This window comes from Neovison vison, chromosome 12, assembly GCF_020171115.1.
Source record: "Neovison vison isolate M4711 chromosome 12, ASM_NN_V1, whole genome shotgun sequence".
Taxonomy (NCBI): domain Eukaryota; kingdom Metazoa; phylum Chordata; class Mammalia; order Carnivora; family Mustelidae; genus Neogale; species Neogale vison.
In genome coordinates, this window is record NC_058102.1 from 112,468,970 (window position 1) to 112,494,174 (window position 25,205).

At 35.8% G+C, this 25,205-nt stretch overlaps 1 pseudogene; it reads left to right on the top strand.

Annotated features, from left to right (window-relative positions):
- The first annotated feature begins 23,913 nt into the window (after positions 1-23,913).
- On the top strand, positions 23,914-24,834 carry LOC122891477 (annotated as a pseudogene).
- Positions 24,835-25,205: the final 371 nt, after the last annotated feature.

Sequence of the window (25,205 nt, forward strand, 5' to 3'; positions counted from 1 at the left end):
CATATCAGCCACAGCAACTTCTTTCAACATACATCTCCAAAGGCAAAGGAAACGAAAGCGAAAATAAATTTCTGAGACTTCATCAAAATCAAAAGCTGATTAAAGGAAGAGTATGCTGAGTGAAATAAGTCAAGCAGAGAGAGTCAATTATCATATGGTTTCACTTATTTGTGGAGCATAACAAATAGCATTGAGGACAAGGGGTGTTAGAGAGGATTAGGGAATTTGGGTAAATTGGAAAGGGAGGTGAACCATGAGAGAATATGGACTCTGAAAAACAATGAGGGGTGTGAAGTGGCGGGGGGGTGGGAGGTTGGGGTTCCAGGTGGTGGGTATTATGGAGGGCACGGCTTGCATGGAGCACTGGATGTGGTGAAAAAATAATGAATAATGTTTTTCTGAAAATAAATAAACTGAAAAAAAAAAAAAGAATGCTTGGATCAACCAGGAGATCAAAGAAGAACTGAAACAATTCAAGGAACCAATTAGAGTGAAGACACTTCGATCCAACACCTATGTGATATAGCAAAGGTGGTCTTAAGGGGGAAATACATAGCCCTCCAAGCATCCCTCAAAAAAACTGAAAAATCCGGAACACACCAGCTGTCTCTACACCTTAGAGAACTAGAGAATCAACAACAAATCAAACCAACTCCACACATAAGAAGTGATATAATCAAGATTAGAGCTAAGATCGATGAGGTAGAAACCAGAGATCAATGAAACTAGAAGCCGTTTTTTTTCCAATTTATTTATTTCAGAAAAACAGTATTCATTATTTTTTCACAACACCCAGTGCTCCATGCAAGCCGTGCCCTCTATAATACCCACCACCTGGTACCCCCAACCTCCCACACCCCCGCCACTTCAAACCCCTCAGATTGTGTTTCAGAGTCCATAGTCTCTCATGGTTCACCTCCCCTTCCAATTTACCCAAAAGCACATACCCTCCCCAATGTCCATAACCCTACCCCCTTCTCCCAACCCCCCTCCCCCCAGCAACCCACAGTTTGTTTCGTGAGATTAAGAGTCGCTTATGGTTTGTCTCCCTCCCTATCCCATCTTGTTTCATGGATTCTTCTCCTACCCACTTAAGCCCCCATGTTGCATCACCACTTCCTCATATCAGGGAGATCATATGATAGTTGTCTTTCTCCGCTTGACTTATTTCACTAAGCATGATACGCTCTAGTTCCATCCATGTTGTCGCAAATGGCAAGATTTCGTTTCTTTTGATGGCTGCATAGTATTCCATTGTGTATATATACCACATCTTCTTGATCCATTCATCTGTTGATGGACATCTAGGTTCTTTCCATAGTTTGGCTATTGTGGACATTGCTGCTATAAACATTCGGGTGCACGTGCCCCTTTGGATCACTACGTTTGTATCTTTAGGGTAAATACCCAGTAGTGCAATTGCTAGGTCATAGGGCAGTTCTATTTTCAACATTTGGAGGAACCTCCATGCTGTTTTCCAGAGTGGTTACACCAGCTTGCATTCCCACCAACTGTGTAGGAGGGTTCCCCTTTCTCCGCATCCTCGCCAGCATCTGTCATTTCCTGACTTGTTGATTTTAGCCATTCTGACTGGTGTGAGGTGATATCTCATTGTGGTTTTGATTTGTATTTCCCTGATGCCGAGTGATATGGAGCACTTTTTCATGTGTCTGTTGGCCATCTGGATGTCTTCTTGGCAGAAACGTCTGTTCATGTCCTCTGCCCATTTCTTGATTGGATTATTTGTTGTTTGGGTGTTGAGTTTGTTAAGTTCTTTATAGATTTTGGACACTAGTCCTTTATCTGATATGTCGTTTGCAAATATCTTCTCCCATTCTGTCAGTTGTCTTTTGATTTTGTTAACTGTTTCCTTTGCTGTGCAAAAGCTTTTGATCTTGATGAAATCCCAACAGTTCATTTTTGCCTTTGCTTCCCTTGCTTTTGGCAATGTTCCTAGGAAGACGTTGCTGCGGCTGAGGTCGAAGAGGTTGCTGCCTGTGTTCTCCTCAAGGATTTTGATGGAGTCCTTTCTCACATTGAGGTCCTTAATCCATTTTGAGTTTATTTTTGTGTCTGGTGTAAGGAAATGGTCCAATTTTATTTTTCTGCACGTGGCTGTCCAATTTTCCCAAAACCATTTATTAAAGAGGCTGTCTTTTTTCCATTGGACATTCTTTCCTGCTTTGTCAAAGATTAGTTGACCATAGAGTTGAGGGTCTATTTCTGGGCTCTCTATTCTGTTCCATTGATCTATGTGTCTGTTTTTGTGCCAGTACCATGCTGTCTTGATGATGACAGCTTTGTAATAGAGCTTGGAAGGCAGCTATGCTCACCACTGTACCACCAACGCAGACCTGTAATAGAGCTTGAAGTCTGGAATTGTGATGCCACCAACTTTGGCTTTCTTTGTCAATATCCCTTTGGCTAATCGAGGTCTTTTCTGGTTCCATATAAATTTTAAAATTATTTGTTCCATTTCTTTGAAAAAGATGGATGGTATTTTGATAGGAATTGCATTAAATGTGTAGATTGCTTTAGGTAGCATAGACATTTTCACAATATTTATTCTTCCAATCCAGGAGCATGGAACATTTTTCCATTTCTTTGTGTCTTCCTCAATTTCTTTCATGAGTACTTTATAGTTTTCTGAGTATAGATTCTTAGCCTCTTTGGTTAGGTTTAGAAGCTGGTTTTTTGAAAGAAACAATAAGATTGATAAATCATTGGCCACACTAATCCAAAAGAAGAGAGAAAAAGCTCAAATACATAAAATTATGAATGAAAAGGGAGAGATCACAACTAACACCAAGGAAGTGGAAACAATCATCAGAAGTTATTATCAATAGTTATATGCCAATAAGCTTAGCAACCTAGATGAAATGGATGCATTCCTGGAAAACTATAAACTACCAACATTTAACCAGGAAGAAATCGACAACCTGAAAACTATAAACTACCAACATTGAACCAGGAAGAAATCGACAACCTGAATTGACCGATATCTGGTAACGAGATTGAATCAGTGATCAAAAACTTCCCAAAAAACAAGAGCCCAGGACCTGACGGATTCCCTGGGGAATTCTACCAAACCTTCAAAGAAAAATAACACCTATTCTCCTGAAGCTGTTTCAAAAACTTGAAGCAGAAGGAAAACTTCCAGACTCTTTCTATGAAGTCAGCATTACCCTGATCCCCAAACAAGGCAAAGACCCTACCAGAAAGGAGAATTTTAGACCAATATCACTGATGAATATGGATGCTAAGATTCTCCACAAGATCCTAGGCAACAGGATCCAACAGCACATTAAAATGATTATTAAAGGGCGCCTGGGTGGCTCAGTGGGTTAAGCCGCTGCCTTCGGCTCAGGTCATGATCTCAGGGTCCTGGGATCGAGTCCCGCATCGGGCTCTCTGCTCTGCAGGGAGCCTGCTTCCTCCTCTCTCTCTCTCTCTGCCTGCCTCTCTGCCTACTTGTAATCTCTCTCTGTCAAATAAATAAATAAAATCTTTAAAAAAATGATTATTAAAAAAAAAAGATTATCCACCATGAGCAGGTGGGATTCATCCCTGGACTACAAGGATGGTTCAACATTTGCAAATAAATCAATGTGATACAACAAATTAATATGAGAAGAGAGAAGAACCACATGGTCCTTTCAATTGATGCAGAAAAAGCATTTGACAAAATCCAGCATCCATTCCTGATTAAACGCTTCAATTTATAGGGATAGAGGGAACATTCCTGAACTACCTCAAATCTATCTATGAAAGACCCACCCCAAATATCATCCTCAATGGGAAAAAAGCTTGCAGCCTTCCTATTGAGATCAGGAACACGACCAGGATACCCACTCTCGCCACTCTTGTTCAACATAGTATTAGAAGTCCTAGCAACAGCAATCAGACAACAAAGAGAAGTAAAAGATATCCAACTTGGTAATGAAGAAGTCAAACTCTCTCTTTGCAGATGACATGATTCTTTATATGGAAAACCCAAAAGACTCCACCCCCAAACTACTAGAACTCATACAACAATTCAGTTACGTGGCAGGTTACAAAGTCAATGTACAGAAATCAGTGGCTTACTTATACACTAACAATGAAAATACAGAAAGGGAAATTAGAGAATCGATTCCATTTACTATAGCACCAAGAACCATAAGATACCTGGGAATAAACCTAACCAAAGAGGTAAGGGATCTGTACTTGAGGAACTACAGAACACTCATGAAAGAAATTGAAGACACAGATCATTTCATGCTCTTGGATCGGAAGGATAAACATTGTTAAAATGTCTATACTGCCTAGAGCAATCTATACTTTTATGCTATTCCGATCAAAATTACACCAGTTTTCTTCAAAGAGCTGGAACAAATAATCCAAAAATTTGTTTGGAATCAGAAGAGACCCCGAATTGCTAAGGAAATGTTGAGAAACAAAAATAAAATGGGGGGCGTCACGTTACCTGATTTCAAGCTTTACTACAAAGCTGTGATCACCAAGACAGCATGGTACTGGCATAAAAACAGACACATAGACCAGTGGAACAGAGTAGAGAGCTCAGATATGCACCGTCAACTCTATGGTCAAATAATCTTCGACAAAACAGGAAAAAATATACAGTGGAAAAAAGACAGTCTCTTCAATAAATGGTGCTGTGCAAACTGGGCAGCTATATGTAGAAGAATGAAACTCTACCATTCTCTTACACCATACACAAAGATAAACTCAAAATGGATAAAAGACCTCAATTTGAGACAGGAATCCATCAGAATCCTAGAGGTGAACATAGGTAGTAATCTCTTCGATATCAGCCACAGCAACTTCTTTCAAGATATGTCTCCAAAGGCAAAGGAAACAAAAGCGAAAATGAACTTTTGGGACTTCTTCAAAATAAAAATCTTCTGCATAGCAAAGGAAACTGTCAACAAAACAAAGAGGCAACCCACGGAATGGGAGAAGATATTTGCAAATGACAGTACAGACAAAAGGTTGATATCCAGGATCTATAATGAACTCCTCAAACTCAACACACACAAAACAGACAATCATATAAAAAAATGGGCCAAAGATACGGACAGACACTTCTCCAATAAAGACTACAAATGGCTATCAGACATACGAAAAAATGTTCATCATCACTAGCCATCTGGAAGATTCAAATTAAAACTACATTGATATATCACCTTACACCAGTTAGAATGGCCAAAATAGCAAGACAGGATCAACAAGTGTTGGAGAGGATGTGGAGAAAGGGGAACCCTCTTACACTGTTGTTGGGAATGCAAGTTGGTGCAGCCTCTTTGGAGAACAGTGTGGAGATTCCTCAAGAAATTAAAAATAGAACTTCCCTATGACCCTGCCATTGCACTACTGGGTATTTACCCCAGAGATACAGAAGTAGTGAAAAGAATGGCAATCTGTACCCCAATGTTTATAGCAGCAATGGCCACGGTCGCCAAACTGTGGAAAGAACCAAGATGCCCTTCAACGGACGAATGGATAAGGAAGATGTGGTCCATATACACTATGGATTATTATGCCTCCATCGGAAAGGATGAATACCCAACTTTTGTAGCAACATGGACGATATTGGAAGAGATTATGCTGAATGAAATAAGTCAAGCAGAGAGAGTCAATGATCATTGGTTTCACTTATTTGTGGAGCTTAACAAATAGCATGGAGGACATGGGGAGATAGAGAGGAGAAGGGAATTGGGGGAAATTGGAACGGGAGGTGAATCATTAGAGACTATGGACTCTGAAAAACAATCTGAGGGTTTTGAAGAGGCAGGGGTTTGGAAGTTGGGGTACCAGGTGGTGGGTATTATGGAGGGCAGGGATATCATGAGCACTGTGTGTGGTGCAAAAATAATGAATACTGTTATGCTGAAAATAAAAAGTAAATTTAAAAAAAAACACAATATAACAACCCAAATGCTTTCAGAAAAAAATAATAAATAAATAAAAAATAAATAAAACAGAGAGCCACAATATTTATTTTGAAGTGGAAAGAATGCAAAACTTTGTAAACATGGTTCTCAGGAAGGGATTAGCATTTTTTTCTCTTCTAATTCTCCCATTTGTCAAGTGCAGCTTTAGAAGATGTTCATTTGTCCCAGAAAATTATAGAAATAATCAAACAAAACTTATGTAAACCAAAATAACCGATTTCATAATAAACCCAAATTATCATTAGAGATATTACTATTTAACTAATGTAATTTCTATGCACCAGATTGTATTTTCTTTGTCATAGGTATTTTCTATATGCTTAATTTTTGCTGCGTGGGAATATCCATTACATCCAGAATATCCTTATTCTGAGCTCATGTGAGTGGCAAATGATTTTGTATTTTGTATTCTATACCTATTGTGAATAATAATAATAATAATTTCTTGAATTAATAATTCTTAAGTAATTTCTTGAATTCTTTAATTCTTAAGAGTTTCTTGAATTAATAATTCTTAAATACTAATTTATTGATTATTCTACTACAAGCCAGACATGGTTCAAAGAATGTCATAGCAAATGACTATAGAATTCCAAAAAAATGGGTTTTTAGGTTTATAATATTTGGGTTTCATTTATTTTCTCCACCTACTTTTATTAATAAAGTAGCAATGAGAATGACAGAATTCAGGAGTTAAAAAAAATCAAATTAACACCCTGCTGATTACAGTAATGAATTATGAAGCACTCCAATACCTGGAACCAAGATAAAGTAGTTCACATCAATTAAAATGGTATTATATATAAAAGCAAAAGTCTGTTATGCTAAGTACATCTGGTCTATTAATTTATGCTAACAAAATGTGGTTAGCTAAGTAGTTTGCTCTATAGTTATAATGGCTTCCAAACCCAGTAAAGGTGACGGTGGAAAAATAAGAGCAACCTAGCAATTTTCAGCAAGAAGCAGTTATCAGAAATCTGAGAACACCTTTAACCCAATCACAGGTTAAACCAGTTTGATTTATAACAATAAAAGAACCTTCTGCATATACTTGAGTTACAGCATCCTTTTTTACAACTCTATACAATAGAAAGCCAGGTCAGGTGACATGCAATAGAACAAAGCCTTATTTCAAGCAAAAGAAATTCTGCACTTTGATGAAATTTTATCAGCTTATTTAATTAAAATGTGGTAGGTAGGGTTGAGTGAGAAAACTATAAGCAAATTCAGTAAACTAGATAAGAAAAATCATATAAAAAAGGATATATTTATTAATATTTATTTCAGATTTCTTTATGTACTTGTGAATTGGTACATTGTTTTATGACTAGAATATACAGAGACTTTATTACTCCTTTTATTATTATTATTATCTACTGTTTGAAACGTCTCCTATAATGTAGCTTGAGTAGGTAAAATATGAAAATATCATCTTGGAAAATTCTCTCTTTTATTTCCCAAAGCACTATAATGAAGCTTTTGAAAATATTTTACCATTTTTCTTTAGGTCTTAGAATGATGTATAAGAAAGTGACCATGTAAATATAGTGGTATTTCATATTCTTTGTAGATGTATTATTCAGGAAGCTTCATTTATATAGGTGTAGCAAATCACAATCTTTCATGATATATCAACTGGAAATTTTATGAATGTATCTAAAAGGAAATGGTGATCCTTTATATTTATTTTCTTAAATAATCAGAAATTCAAAGTGCTGTCTCTGCATTTTATGGTTCATTAATATGAAGGGAAACAAACTTGGCAAAGTAATTGAACTTATCAGCTCAGTTCAATTTATAAAATAAAGGACATATGATTTTCCAGACAAAACAACATATTCCACATAATTACACATAATTCCCACTCTTTCTGTTTGTGCATAATCCCCACAGCTCCTGTTTTCAAGCAAAGGAAAAAATAATTTTACAGGTTATAACAGTCGGTAAATTCATTCCAAAATGATAGGGAAAAGCACAGTAAATCAAAGGTTGCTTACATAAAACAGTGGACCAAAATTCTTACTAACACTTAACAACTATTGGACTCTGCTTACTCTGTTGAAGAATGGAGTGATAACAATTATCTATGATTATCTCACAAGGTTGATGAAGAGTTTATTTGAGAATAAAGTTCCTAATAGTGCTTCGGAAATCATAAAAGAATATACTTACATAATTATATTACAAAACTTCATTTTTGAAAAGAAAAAAGTATAATTTAGATTTGAAATAATGTCAACTTATTGGAGGTAAATTATATTATATACAGAGCCCCTGAAACAGAATATATATATATATATATATATATATATATATATATATATATATTTCATTTACACCATCAAAGAAGAAATGTCTTGGTTCTGGTCCAAACACACAAAAATTAATCATGATCTGAACTTTTTCTTCCCTGAAAGGTAGAAATCTCCAATCAGAAGGCTACAGTAAGAACATAAAATATAGTTAACAGTTATACTTGACATGTTATGTCTGCATTAAGAGTGAAATGAAACAAGACTATTGAATAATTTCCCACAATATAGTTATGGTATCCAGAATTTGAAGGAAACTGGAGGACACTTCTTATAGTGCAAGTCTCTGGCCCCAAGTATAAATTCCTTTTGAAGCAGAAGAGAATATAACTGTGTAATTCAGGTGTATACTATAACCTAGACATAACTGGATTTCATGGCAATATAAGCAATATGAGTTTTACATGGGGGGATAATCAGATAAATAGTTGATTGACACTGACATGAAAAGTAAACAAAAACTTTTACTGTTGACTGATTATTCTTCATCTATTTTAAATCTTTGGTGGGAATTATGATAAATAAATGCAGGTTTACTTGTTTTAAGCATTTCCCCTCAAACCACCATTTAAAAAAATTTTCTAATGAATCTGGCATTTTTTGTTTCTATTACAAGTTTCCCAAGAACATTATTTTAGGATTTGTGAAAAAGATATGGTGGGTTAAAGCAGTTTTTCTACTTAGGATCCAGTAAATTTTTCAAATAAATCTATTTGAAGTTTAACTTGAATAAAATAAAATATACCTGAATTAAGTAGAGAGTTTGGTGAGTTTTAGCAAATATATGGAATTGTGTAACTATTACCATAACCAAGATTTTGAAGATTCCTATCACTCAAAAATGTTTCTTATATTCCTTTTTGGTCTGTCCTTACCCTGACTATGGGTTCCAGGTAATATCTGTTCTACAATATGAAACTCTAAATTCAATTTACAGAATTTCATAATAAAATTGTGCAATATGTACACTTGTGTGTCATTCTCTCAGCATAATGTTTTGAAGATCCATCCATGTTGTTGCATAAGCCAGTGGTTCTTACCATTTTAAAAATGTTTTATTTAAATCCAATTTAGTTGACATATAGCTTTTTTGTTTGTTTGTTTGTTCGTTTTTTTTTTTTTTTTAATTTCAGGAGTAGAATTTAGTGAATCATGAATAGGGTTCTTCCCATAAAGATATACCACAATATATTTATGCTTCAACTTGTTGAAAGACATTTGGACATTTTTCAATATTTGGATATAAGAAATAAAGCTGCTATGATCATTTATAGACATGTTTTAATTTCTCTTGCATAAATATCTAGGGGTAGAATATCTGGGTCAAATAGTAAGTGTATGTTTAACTTATTAAAAAAAAAAAAAGAAAATCTGCCAAACTTCTATCCAGATTAATTATGTCACTTTATATTCCAACTAGCAATGTGTGTGACAGAGTTCAGAGTATTACTAGTCCTCTTAAATAAGAGGTATTCTTACTCCTTTTTTTTATCCATTATGATTTTGCTGTTAGTGCTATTGTATTTTGATTCTAAGTTCCATTATTTGATGACTTATGATCTTAGCTTATTTAGTGTTGATCAGTCATTCATGTATGTTCTATTGTAGATGTCTATTCAAATATCTTACTCACTTTTTTTTGGTTGTTTGAACCTTCAGAATGCCTGACCCATAGGATGAAATCCCACACAAGATATTAACAGACTAGGGTACACAGTGAAGGATATGTGGAAATGGGCCTGTTACCATGGACTATACTCTTAATATTACATACTACACTATGAGAAGCAGCTGAACTCATAAGGTGGTGCTAAAGCATTCTGAAGACACAACTGAAACACCACCTTGAAGGAAACATTCTAAATGCAAAAGGGTATTATCATTTAGGAAACAGTATCTGCATCCTTTCATAGGTTCCTATATGATAGTGTTTCCTCAATAGGAAGACTATATGGGTCCAGGAAGCAAAAGGAGGAAGGAGGGATATTCTCACTTAATGTTACTCCCAATGATCCTTTAAGAAATTTTGCATTTGTAGTCCCTGCAACTCAGTTCTGTAAGATTTACTGGCCCTGGTCTCTAATAAGGCTCTCTTAGGCACTTTGGATTCCTTGTGTCCAGATAAAAGAAATCAAGAATAGGTATCATCATTGAGGCAGGCATAACTGATTCTTATTAACAGGAGGAAATTATGCTACCTTTACATAAAAGAAGAATAAATGAACACACACACATACACACAAAAAGTTGGACACTGAGAGGCAACCTTAAAATTAACTGCTGTAGTAATGGCTATAGTTTGTTTTATTAGCCCTTCTTTTCTAAGATTCCTATTGGGAAGAAGAAGCTTATGAAAATTGTGGAGGAGTTAGTGTGAAGAACATATTTTCAGAGGTATACTTATGCAGCACTTGAAGCAAGGGGGAATTGCACTGACCATGAAAATTTGCAACTCAAATATCTTGCTACAGAGAGCATAACTGAATGACAACCATGGCTTCTTTTCCTCTGGGAACATGACTACATGTTCAGTGGTCATGTTTCTACAGTGATAGAGCAAAAAAAAGGAATTCTATATTAGAATCATTCCAATGAGGGACGCCTGGGTGGCGCAGTTGGTTGGACAACTGCCTCTGGCTCAGGGCGTGATCCTGGAGTCCCGGGATCGAGTCCCACATCAGGCTCCCAGCTCCATGGGGAGTCTGCTTCGCTCTCTGACCTTCTCCTCGCTCATGCTCTCTCACTGTCTCTCTTTCTCAAATAAATAAATAAAATCTTTAAAAAAAAAAAAAAAAAAGAATCATTCCAATGAAATGAAAGATCCTCCAATAGCTGACTTTGGCCTAAGGAATCCCAACTGGTCTGGACAAAGCATTTTTGGAATTATGCTGCAATCCATGTCTCTTACTCCAATCCACTTCCCTTTCCTCTTTACTGCCATATGTGAAAGGACTGCATCATTGTCTTAAGACTTTCCCATCTTCTCCTGTTCTTTTTTTCAATAATATCTTGCACTTTTAATTCCATCTTGGTATATGTTCCTCAAGGGATCTAAATTTTAATGCAAATTGTGTAAACAGATAAGATTTTTAAAAAAGAACTAATTTTTTCATTCATGGTGTGTGGTTGGAGAGTTCTTGGTGGGGGTAGGAAGGAGAGAATTCTGATAGAAATTTCTTTGGAAAAAATACATGTTATGCATCTTAGTAAATATTGTAATTTCATTTTAACTTTGGAGATTTTTTCCATTTTCAAAAATAAAATGCATGAAACTCTTGGTTTGTGAAGTAAATTAATGTTCTGAGAATACATCAGTAATTTGAGTAATTGAGGTTGCCTATGGAAGGTCAATTATGACTGAGTTATGTAAAGATGGAAAGAACAGAAACAGCAAAAAGCTAAAAGTCAAGAAAATTGGACAATACATTGGTGGGACATAAAGTAGTTGGAAGGGTCAATGTTACATTGTTTCTGAGAGGGGTCTCTGGTTAAATGATTCATAAAAAACATCCAAAAGGAACATCATATTTTGTACATACTGCTCAGTTTGGATAGCGGAGCTCTGTTTGACACATACCATGATTAAGAATGTATATGATACCAGGATCTATAATGAACACCTCAAACTCAACACACACGAAACAGGCAAACATATCAAAAAATGGGCAGAAGATATGAACAGACACTTCTCCAATCAAGACATACAAATGGCTATCAGACACATGAAAAAATGTTCATCATCATTAGCCCTCAGGGAGATTCAAATTAAAACCACATTGAGATATCACCTTACACCAGTTAGAATGGCCTAAATTAACAAAACAGGAAACAACATGTGTTGGAGGGGATGTGGAGAAAGGGGAACCCTCTTCCACTGTTGGTGGGGATGCAAGTTGGTGCAGCCTCTTTGGAGAACAGTGTGGAGATTCCTCAAGAAATTAAAAATAGAACTTCCCTATGACCCTGCCATTGCACTCCTGGGTATTTACCCAAGATACAGATGTCGTGAAAAGAAGGGCCATCTGTACCCCAATGTTTATAGCAGCAATGGCCACGGTCGCCAAACTATGGAAAGAACCAAGATGCCCTTCAACGGATGAATGGATAAGGAAGATGTGGTCCATATACACTATGGAGTATTATGCCTCCATCAGAAAGGATGAATACCCAACTTTTGTAGCAACATGGACAGGACTGGAAGAGATTATGCTGAGTGAAATCAGTCAAGCAGAGAGAGTCAATTATCATACGGTTTCACTTATTTGTGGAGCATAACAAATAGCATGGAGGACAAGGGGTGTTAGAGAGGAGAGGGGAGTTGGGGTAAATTGGAAGGGGAGGTGAACCATGAGAGGCTATGGACTCTGAAAAACAATCTGAGGGGTTTGAAGTGGCGCGGAGGTGGGAGGTTGGGGTACCAGGTGATGGGTATTATAGAGGGCACGGCTTGCATGGAGCACTGGGTGTGGTGAAAAAATAATGAATACTGTTTTTCTGAAAATAAATAAATTGAAAAAATTAAAGAATGTATATAATAACTTCCACTCAAGATGAGTGTGTAAAAAACAATAAAAACGTGAAAAACTATGAGTGATAATAAAATGATTATATATACAAGAATTTTGGGGTTGAATTTGCCATAGAAATATCAAAGCTATTATAGTAATCTATATTTTATTTTAAAGTATATTTAAAACAGTGGGTTAAAGTATAATTAAAATATTCATTGGATTTTTTAAAGAAGAATAAAATCCATGAGAAATAACAGGAGATTTTGAGATAACAACAGGCAAAAAATTATGTAATGATGGTTACAAAAAAGTAAGTTCTAGGAATGAAAATTATAAGAAAAAGAAGCATAAATACAAGAATAAACAGAAAGACTTAAGCAGCCCAATGATAACAATGAGGAATTTATTCTGATAAAAGGGATTAAAAAATCTGAAAGACAAGTTACCATATTCTAACCATAGAGAATACTTAAGCAAGAAAAAAAATTGTCAATTTATTCACTAACTTTATACTTTACCTTATGCCTCAAAATTTCCAAAGTACAAAACAGGTGCTAAGCAGAATAAATAAAAATAAATCCACATCCAAACATGTGGATGAAATGAAATAATAAAGATTAGAGCAGAGATCAATGAAATAGAAACCAGAAAAACAGTAGAGCAGATCAACAAAACTAGAAACAAGTTCTTTAAAAGAATTAATAAGATCAATAAACCTCTGGCCAGACTTATTGAAAAGAAAAGGCAAAGGACACAAAGCAATAACATTATGACTGAAAGGGGAAAGATCATGACTAACACCAATAAATAAAAACAATTATTAGAAATTATTACCAACAGCTATATGCCAATAAATGAGGCAACCTAGAAGAAATGGATGCCTTCTTGGAAACTTGTAAACTACCAAAACTGAAACAGAAAGAAATTCACAATCTGAACAGACCAATAACTGATAACAAAAGCATGGAGGACAAGGGGCGTTAGAGAGGAGAAAGGAATTTGGGTAAATTGGAAGGGGAGGTGAACCATGAGAGACTATGGACTCTGAAAAACAATCTGAGGGGTTTGAAGTGGTGGGGGGGTGGGAGGTGGTGGGTATTATAGAGGGCACGGCTTCCATGGAGCACTGGGTGTGGTGAAAAAATAATGAATAATGTTTTACTGAAAATAAGTAAATTGGAAAAAAAATAGAAGCAGTAACCAATAACCTCCAAAAATAGGAATTCAGAGCCCAGTGGATTCCCAGGGGGAATTCTACCAAATATTTAAAGAAGAAATAATGCCGATTTTTCTGAAGTTGCTTCAAAAAATAGAAAGAGAAGGAAAACTTTCAAACTCATTCTATAAGGCTAGCATTACCTTGATCCCAATATGTGAAAAAGACCCCATCCAAAAGGAGAAGTACAGACCAATATCCCTGATGAACATGGATGCCAAAATACTCAACAAGATCATAGCCAGTAGGATCCAACAGTGTATTAAAAAGATTATCCATCATGACCAGGTGGGATTTATCCTGGGGATACAAGTGTGATTCAACATTTGCAAATCAATCAATGTGATAGAACGCATTAATAAAAGAAAAGACAAAAAACATAGATCCCCTAAATTGATGCAGAAAATACATTTGACAAAATACAGCCTCCTTTCCTGATTAAAACTCTTCAGAGTATAGGAATAGAGGAAATATTACTCAATTCCATAAAGACCATCTAAGAAAAGCCCAAAGCAATATTATTCTCAATGAAAAAAAAAGTGAGAGCTTTTCCCTTAAGGTCAGGAACATGACAGGGATGTCTGCTATCACCACTGTTATTGAACATAATACCAGAAGTCCTATCCTCAGCAATCATAAAACAAACAAACAAAAAAAAATAAAAGGTATTCAAATTGGCAAAGAAGTCAAACTCTCTCTCTTCACAGAAGACATGGTACTTTATATGGAAAACCCAAAAGACTCCACCTCCAAGTTACTAGAACTCATATAGCAATTCAACATGGCAGGATATATCCAACATGGCAGGATATAAAATCAATGCACAGATATCAGTTGCTTTTCTATACATTAACAATGAAAGTGTAGAAAGAGAAATTAGAGAATTCATTCCATTTACAATAGCACCAAAACCCATAAGATAGTTTGAAATAAACCTAACAAAAGAGGTAATAGTTCTATACTTTAGAAACTAGAGAAAACTTATGAAAGAAACTGAGGAAGACACAAAAAAGATGGGAAAGCATTCCATTCTCATGGATCGGAAGAATAAACATTGTTAAAATGTTTATGCTGCCCATAAAAATCCACACTTTCAACACCATCCCTATTAAAATATCACTGGTATTTTTCATAGAGCTGAAACAAACAATCCTAAAATCTGTATGGAAGGAAAAGATCCCTAATCACCAAGAAAATGTTGAAAAAGAAAAACAAAGTTGGGAGCAACTTTTTGCCTGATTTTATGATATATTACAAAGCTGTGATCACCAAGATGCATGGTATTGGCATAAAAACAGACACATAGATTAGTACAAAAGAATAGAGAGCCCAGAAATGGACCCTCAACTCTAGGGTCAACTAATCTTTGACAAAGCAGGAAAAAATATTCAATGGAAAAAAGACAGTCTCTTCAATAGATGGTGCTGGGAAAACTGGACAGCCACATGTAGAAGAATGAAACTAGGCCATTCTCTTACACCACACACAAAGACAAACACTAAATGGATGAGAGACTTCAATGTGAGACAGGAATCCATCAAAATACTGCACAAGCAGTAACCTCTTTGGCATCAGCTATAGCAACTTATTGCAAGACACATCTCTAAAGGGAAGGGAAAAAAAACAAAAATGAACTTTTAGGACTTCATCAAGATAAAAAACTTCTGCACAGAAAAGGAAACAACCAACAAAACTAAAAGGAAACCCACAGCATTGGAGAATATATTTGCAAATGACATATCAGATAAAGGGCTGGTATTCAAGGTCTGTAAAGAAATTCTCAAAGTCAACACCCAAAAAACAAATAACCCAGTCAAGAATGGGCAGAAGACATGAACAGACACTTCTTCAAATAAGGCATACAAATGGCTAACAGACACATGAAAAAATGTTCATTAGCAATCAGGGAAATACATATCAAAACCACAATGAGCTACACCAGTTACACCAGTTAGAATGGCAGAAACTAACAAGGCAGCAAATAACAAATGCTAACAAGGATGGAGAGAATGTGGAACACTGTAAGAACACTGTTGGCAGGAATGCAAGTTGGTACAGCCACTTTGGAAAACAGTATAGACATTCCTCAAAAGTTAAAAAAAAAATAGAGCTAAACTATGACCCAGCAATTACAGTTCTGGGTATTTACCTCAATGATACAGATGTAGTGTACCCCGAAGATACACATGCACCCTAATGTTCTTAGCAGCCATGTCCACAATAGCCAAACTGTGGAGGGAGATGAGATCCCCTTCAACTGATGAATGGATAAAGAAGATGTGGTTCATATATACAATGGAATATTACTCAACCATCAGAAAGAATGAATGAATACCTGCCATTTGCATCAACATGGATGGAACTGGAGGAGATCATGCTAAGTTAAATAAGTCAAGCAGAGAATGACAATTATCATATGGGGGAACATAAGCAATAGCACAGAGGACATTAGAGGAAGAAAGGGAAAACTGAAGGATGGGAAATCAGAGGTGGGAAGAACCATGTGAGATTATGGCCTCTGGGAAAGAATATGAGGGTTTCAGATGGGAGAGGGGTGAGGGATTGGGGTAGCTCAGTTATGGGTATTAAGGAGGACATGTGTTGTAATGAGCACTAGGTGTTACACCTAAATAATGAATCACTGGAAATTACGTTAAAAAAAAAGTGTAAGTATATTTTTAATTTGGAAGGTATAGATTTAGATTCTACTTAAAAATAACATGAATGTATAGACCATCTTAAGTTGAATAATCTATTTCATTCCTTAAAAATCTATTAAAACCAGGGATATTTATATTGAACTTTTTACAAAATCTTATATCCTTAGAGATATTTAATTTAAAAAACCCAATTTAACAAAATTATAAGTTGTGCCTTACCTCAATTAAATTTTTTTTCTGTCTTCTATTTTTGATTAGTATTTCTCTAGTTTATACCTCCATAAACACAACTGTTTATTATTCTAATTTAATCTATTCTGAATATGCTGAATGTGCCTTATTTATAAGATATTTTAACAAAGACATTTTTTTCCAATTTATTTATTTTCAGAAAAACATTATTCATTATTTTTTCACCACACCCAGTGCTCCATGCAAGCCGTGCCCTCTATAATACCCACCACCTGGTACCCCTACCTCCCACCTCCCCCGCCACTTCAAACCCTTCAGACTGTTTTTCAGAGTCCATAGTCTCTCATGGTTCACCTCCCCTTCCAATTTACCCAAATTCCCTACTCCTCTCTAATGCCCCTTGTCCTCCATGCTATTTGTTATGCTCCACAAATAAGTGAAACCGTATGATAATTGACTCTCTCTGCTTGACTGATTTCACTCAGCATAATCTCTTCCAGTCCCGTCCATGTTGCTTCAAAAGTTGGGTATTCATCCTTTCTGATGGAGGCATAATACTCCATAGTGTATATGGACCACATCTTCCTTATCCATTCATCCGTTGAAGGGCATCTTGGTTCTTTCCATAGTTTGGCGACTGTGGCCATTGCTGCTATAAACATTGGGGTACAGATGGCCCTTCTTTTCACGACATCTGTGTCTTTGGGGTAAATACCCAGGAGTGCAATTGCAGGGTCATAGGGAAGCTCTATTTTTAATTTCTTGAGGAATCTCCACACTGTTCTCCAAAGAGGCTGCACCAACTTGCATTCCCACCAACAGTGTAACAAAGACATTTTTAACTGTAGAATGTAGTTTTTATTTCTTCATATTTTAAGAAGCTTATTTTTTCTATTTTCTATTTTTCCTTTCATTTTGTTTTTTCATTGGTAAATTTTAATGAAGATATTATTCAACTTTTATCACTTCAAGTTGAATTTTATATAAGAAAATATGTTTCTAAAATCAATGCCAAGAATAGAATGGAATATGCAATATTACATTGTATAAGATTACAAATTAAGTACATTATCTCTTCCTAACATTTTATGTCTGGCAACTAACTTGACTCTTCAATTTATCCAGTTTTTCACTCTTTTAAAAAAATTCTTTATTTTTTATTAACATATAATGTATTATTAACCCCAGGGGTACAGGTCTGTGAAATACCAGGTTTATACAGTTCACAGCACTCACTGTAGCACATACCCTCCCAATGTCCATAACCCAACCACATTTTCCCTTCCTCCCTCCCCCCAGCAACCCTCAATTTGCTTTGTGAGATTAAGGGTCTCTTATGGTTTGTCTCCCTCCTGATCCCATCTTGTTTCATTTATTCTTTCCCTACACCCACACACCCCACGTTACCCCTCAAATGAAGATCATATGATAACTGTCTTTCTCTGATTGACTTATTTCACTCAGCATATATACCCTCTAGTTCCATCCACGTTGTTGCAAATGGCAAGATTTCATTTCTTCTGATGGAATCATAGTATTCCATTTTCTCTATATACCACATCTTCCTTAACCATTCATCTGTTGATGGACATATAGGTTCTTTCTGTAGTTTGGCTATTGTGGACATTGCTGCTATAAACATTTGGGTGCACATGCCCCTTTGGATCACTACATTTGTATCTTGAGGGTTAATACCCAGTAGTGCAATTGCTGGGTCATAGGGTAGCTCTATAACTTTTTGAGAAACCTCCATGCTGTTTTCCAGAGTGGTTGCACTCTGGAAAACGCAAGCACTATCTTGCATTCCCACCAACAGTGTAGGAGGGTTCTCCATTCTCTGCATTCTTGCCAGCATCTCTCATTTCCTTACTTGTTAATTTTAGCCATTCTGACTGATGTGAGGTGATATCTCACTGTGGTCTTGATTTGTATTTCTCTGATGCTGAGTGGTGTGAAGCACTTTTTCATGTGTCTGTTTGCCATCTGGATGTCTTCTTTGCAGAAATGTCTGTTCATGTCCTCTGCCCATTTCTTGATTGGATTATTTGTTCTTTGGGTGTTGAGTTTGATAAGTTCTTTACAGATTTTGGATACTAAACCTTTATCTGATATGTCATTTGCAAATATCTTCTCCCATTCTGTCAGATGTTTTTTGGTTTTTTTGACTGTTTCCTTTGCTGTGCAAAACATTTTGATCTTGATGAAGTCCCAATAGTTCATTTTTCCCTGGATTCCCTTGCCTTTGGCGATGTTTCTAGGAAGAAGTTGCTGTGGCTGACATCAAAGAGGTTTCTGCCTGTGTTCTCCTCAAAGGTTTTGATGGATTCCTGTCTCACATTGAGGTCCATCATCCATTTTGAGTCTATTTTTGTGTGTGGTGTAAGGAAAGTGTCCAGTTCCATTTTTCTGCATGTGGCTGTCCAATTTTCCCAACACAGTTTGTTGAAGAGACGGTCTTTTTTTCCATTGAGCATTCTTTCCTGCTTTGTTGAAGATTAGTTGATTATATAGTTGAGGGTCTATTTCTGGGCTCTCTATTCTGTTCCATTGATCCGTATGTCTGTTTTTGTGCCAACACCATGCTGTCTTGGTGTTCACAACTATGCAATATAGCATAAAATCAGGCAAAATGTTGCTCTCAACTTTGTTTTTTCTTTTTCAACATTTCCTTGGTGATTCGGGATCTTTTCTTTCCATACATATTTTAGGACTGTTCCATCTTGTTGAAAAATGTCAATGGTATTTTAATAGGGATGATGTTGAAAGTGTGGCTTGTTCTGGGCAATATAAACATTTTAACAATGTTTATTCTTCTGATCCATGAGAATGGAATGCTTTCCCATTTTTTAGTACCATACTATCCTGATGACCACAGCTTTGTAATAGAGCTTGATGTCTGGAATTGTGATGCGACCAACTTTGGCTTCTTTTTCAACATTTCTCTTTCTATTTCAGGTTCCATATAGATGTTAGAATTATCCGTTCCATTTCTTTGAAAAAAATTGATGGTATTTTGATAGGGATTGCATTAAATGTGTAGATTACTTTAGGTAACATAGACATTTTCATAATATTTGTTCTTCCAATCCATGAGCATAGAACATTTTTCCATTTCTTTGTGTCTTCCTCAATTTCTTTCACGAGTACTTTATAGTTTTCTGAGTATAGATTCTTTGTCTCTTTGGTTAGGTTTATTTCTAGGTATCTCATGGGTTTGGGTGCAATTGTGAATGGGATCGACTCCTTAATTTCTCTTTCTTCTGTCTTATTGTTGGTGTATAGAAATGCAACTGATTTTTGTGCATTGATTTTATATTCTGACACTTTATGGAGTTTCTGTACAAGTTCTAACAGTTTTGGAGTGGAGTCTTTTGGGTTTTCCACATAAAGTATCATATCATCTGCAAAGAGTGAGAGTTTGACTTCCTTGTTGCCAATTTGGATATTTTTATTTTATTTTATTTTTTTCTTTTTTGATTGCAGAGGCTAGTACTTCTAGTACTATGTTTAATAGCATGGTAATAATGGACATCTCTGCCATGTTCCTGACCTTAGCAGAAAAGCTCTCCATCTTTCTCCATTGAGAATGATATTCGCTGTGGGTTTTTCATAGATGGCTTTGATGATACTGAAGTATGTACCCTGTATCCCTACATTTTGAAGAGTTTTGATCTAGAAAGGATGCTCTACTTTGTCAAATGCTTTTTCAGCATTTATTGAGAGCATCATATGGTTCTTGTTCTTTCTTTTATTAATGTATTGTATCACATTTATTTGTGAGTGTTGAACCAATCTTGCAGCCCAGGAATAAATCCCACTTGGTTGTGGTGAACAATCCTTTTAATGTACTGTTGGATCCTATTGGCTAGTGATTTGCTGAGAATTTTTGCATCTGTGTTCATCAAGGATATTAGTCTGTAATTCTTTTTTTTTTTTTTTTTTTTTTTTTTTTTTTTGATGGGGTCTTTGTCTTGTTTTGGGATCAAGGTAATGCTGGCCTTATAAAAAGAGTTTGGAAGTTTCCATTTCAAGTTTTTGGAACAGTTTCAGGAGAATAGAAATAAATTCTTTAAATGTTTGGTTGAAATATCCCTGGGAAACCATCTGGCCCTGGACTCTTGTTAGGAGATTTTTGATGAGTGCTTCAATCTCCTTACTGGTTATGGGTCTGTACAGGTTTTCTATTTCTTCCTAGCTCAGTTTTCATAGTTTATACATCTCTAGGAATGCATCCATTTCTTCCAGATTGTCAAATTTGTTGGCATATAGTTGGTCATAGTATGTTCTTATAATTGTTTGTGTTTCTTTGGTGTTGGTTGTGATCTCTCCTCTTTCATTCGTGATTTTACCAATTTGGGTCCTTTCTCTTTTCTTTTTGATAAGTCTGGCCAGGGGTTTATCAATCTTATTCTTTCAAAGAACCAGCTCCTCATTTCATTGATTTGTTCTATTGTTCTTTTGGTTTCTATTTCATTGATTTCTGCTCTGATCTTTATGATTTCTCTTCTCCTGTTGGGTTTAGGTTTTCTTTCCTGTTCTTTCTCCAGCTACTTTAGGTGTAGGGTTAGGTTGTGTATTTGAGACCTTTCTTGTTTCCTGAGAAAGGCTTGTATTGCTATATATTTTCCTCTCAGGACTGCCTTTGCTGTGTCCCAAAGATTTTGAACCGTTGTGTTTTCATTTTCGTTTCCATGAGTTTTAAAATTCTTCTTTAACTTCCTGGTGGACCCACTCATTCTTTAGTAGGATGCACTTTAGCCTCCATATATATATGGGTTCTTTCCAAATTTCCTCTTGTGATTGAATTCTAGATTCAGAGCGTTGTGGTCTGAAAATATGCAAGGAATGATCCCAATCTTTTGGTATCAGTTGTGACCTGATTTGTGACCCAGGATGTGATCTATTCTGGAGAATGTTCCATGTGCACTAGAGAAGAATGTGTATTCTGTTGCTTTGGGATGGAATGTTCTGAATATATCTGTGATGTCCATCTGGTCCAGTGTGTCATTTAAGGCCTTTATTTCCTTGTTAGTCTTTTGCTTGGATGATCTGTCCATTTCAGTAAGGGGGGGTGTTAAGGTCCCCTACTACTATTGTATTATTGTTGATGTGCTTCTTTGATTTTGTTAATTGGTTTATATAGTTGGCTGCTCCCATGTTAGGGGCATAGATATTTAAAATAGTTAGATCTTCTTGTTGGACGGACCCTTTGACTATGATATGGTGTCCTTCCTCATCTTTTATTATAGTCTTTGACTTAAATTATAATTGATCAAAGGATTGCCATCTCAGCTTTCTTTTGATGTTCATTAGCATGGTAAATTGTTTTCCACCCCCTTACTTCAAACCTGGAGGTGTCTTTGGGTCTAAAACTAGTTTCTTATAGACAGCATACTAATTTTTTTTTAAATCCATTCTGATACCCTGTGTCTTTTGATTGGAGCATTCGGTCCATTTAATTTCATGGTAAATATTGAGACATGTGAATTTAGTGCCGTTGTATTGCCTGTAAGGTGAGTGTTACCGTATTTTGTCTCTGTTCCATTCTGGTCTACTAATTACAGGCTCTCTCTTTGCTTATAGGACCCATTTCAATATTTCCTGTAAATCTGTTTGGGTGTTTACAAATTCTTTTAGTTTTTGTTTATCCTGGAAGCTTTTTATCTCTCCTATTTTCAATGATAGCCTAGCTGTATATAGTATTCTTGGCTGCATGTTTTTCTCATTTAGTTTTCTGAACGTATCATGCCAATTTTTTCTGGTCTGCCAGGTCTCTGTGGATAAGTCTGCTGCCAATCTAATATTTTTATCATTGTATGTTACAGACTTTTTTCCCTGGGCTTCTTTCGGGATTTTCTCTTTATCACTAAGATCTGTACATTTTACTATTATATGACGGGGTGTGGATCTTTTTTTATTGATTTTAAGGGCAGTTCTCTGCACCTCCTGGGTTTTAATGTTTGTTCCTTTTGCCATATTAGGGAAATTCTCTACTATAATTCACTCCAATATACCTTCTGCCCCCTTTTCTCTTTCTTCTTCTTCTGGAATCCCATATATTATAATATTGTTTTGTCTTGTGGTATCACTTATATCTCAAATTCTTCCCTTGTGGTCTAGTAGTTGTTTGTCTCTCTTTTGCTTAGCTTTTTTATGATCCATCATTTGGTCTTCTACATCACTAATTCTCTCTCCTGCCTCATTTATTCTAGCAGTAAGAACCTCCATTTTTTATTGCACATCATTAATAGCATTTTTGATTTCAACTTGGTTAGATTTTAGTTCTTTTATTTCTCCAGACAGGGTTTCTCTAATATCATCCATGCCTTTTTCGAGCCCAGCTAGCACTTGAGAATCATCATGCTGTACTCTAAATCTGATATATTACCAATTTTCGAATTGATTAGGTCCCTAGCCTTTGGTCCTGCCTCTTGTTTTTTTTTTTTTTTTTTTGTGGTGAGATTTTCTGCCTTGTTATTTTATCCAGATAAGAATATATGGACTCTGAAAAACAATCTGAGGGGTTTGAAGTGGTGGGGAGGTGGGAGGTCGGGGTACCAGGTGGTGTGTATTATACAGGGCATGGATTGCATGGAGCGCTGGGTGTGGTGAAAAAATAATGATACTGTTATGCTGAAAATAAATAAATGGAAACAAAATTTTTAAAAAAAGAATATATGAACGAGACAAGTAAATACTAAAAGGGTGGCAAAGATCCCAGAAAAATGTGGGTTAACCAAATCAGAAGAGACTCAAAATCATGGGGAGAATATAGGGGGTTAAAAGAAGTTTTGAAAAAGGGTTAAAAAAATTAAATATATTTTTAATTTTTTAACCTTTTTAAAACTATATTTATATGTATACATATACATATATGTGTATATATATATATGTATGTGTGTATATATATATAAAACTGGTGAGTAGAACAGAGCCACCCACCTAATTTTGGTTATATTTTGGTCTCTTAGAAGAAACTACCTCCCCCGATGCAGAGAGACAGGTTCCAAGGCTGCAGCACCTGGTGGAGTCTGGGTGGCCCTGGCCGGCAGTTCCCTTGTGGTTGTCCAGAATTCTAAGGCTTTCTGCAGAGATTTGAAAAATGGCAACAAATGAAAGTGTCAGCATCTTTAGTTCAGCATCCTTGGCTCTAGAGTATGTAGATTCACTTTTACCTGAGAACCCTCTACAACAACCGTTTAAAAATGCATGGAACTATATGTTGGATAATTATACAAAGTTCCAGATTGCAACATGGGGATCCTTGATAGTTCATAAGGTCCTTTATTTCTTGTTCTGTTTACCTGGATTTTTGTTTCAATTTATACCTTACATGAAAAAGTACAAAATTCAAAAGGATAAACCAGAAACATGAGAAAACTAGTGGAAATGTTTTAAAGTACTTCTCTTTAATCACTTTTTTATCCAGCTTCCTTTGATCTGTGGAACTTATTATTTTACAGTGTATTTTAATATACCTTATGATTGGGAAAGAATGCCAAGATGGTACCTGTTTTTGGCAAAATGCTTTGGCTGTGCAGTGATGGAGGATACCTGGCACTATTTCCTGCATAGGCTCTTACACCACAAAAGAATATATAAATATATTCATAAAGTTCATCATGAGTTTCAGGCTCCATTTGGAATGGAAGCTGAATATGCACATCCCTTGGAAACTTTGATTCTTGGAACTGGATTTTTCATTGGAATCATGCTTTTATGTGATCACGTCATTCTCCTTTGGGCATGGGTGACTATTCGTTTGATAGAAACTGTTGACGTCCATAGTGGTTATGACATGACATTCCTCTCAACCCTTTAAATCTGATCCCTTTCTATGCTGGTTCTCAGCATCATGATTTCCACCATATGAACTTCATCAGAAACTATGCTTCAACATTTACATGGTGGGATAGAATTTTTGGGACAGACTCTCAATTTGTTGTTTACAATGAAAAGATGAAGAAGATTGAGAAAAAAACTGAATAAGTATCTCATCTAAAGCTTCCTGAAGGTACACACTTTTCCTGAATTGAAGCAAGTAGCTAACATTGCTTCTGTAGAGCAGAAATAAACATGTGTCTTGGCTGCTAAGTGATACAGAGAACATTAACAACCTTTAATTATCTTCCTAGTAGGAATTTTTTCTACTTTACATAAAAGCTGTGTATGTGTAGAAATAGGTAAATAAGTATTTAAATACAATTTTTCATGAGGAAGTGGAAAAGGCCATGTTGCTAACCTTACAGAAAAGTTTTAAGTAATGGAAGAAGTATTAATCTGTGTCTTTCCCCAGTAATATCATAGGCCTGAAGTTGAAATTGGTCTTTAAAATCTTCTAAATATATAGTGGCCATTTC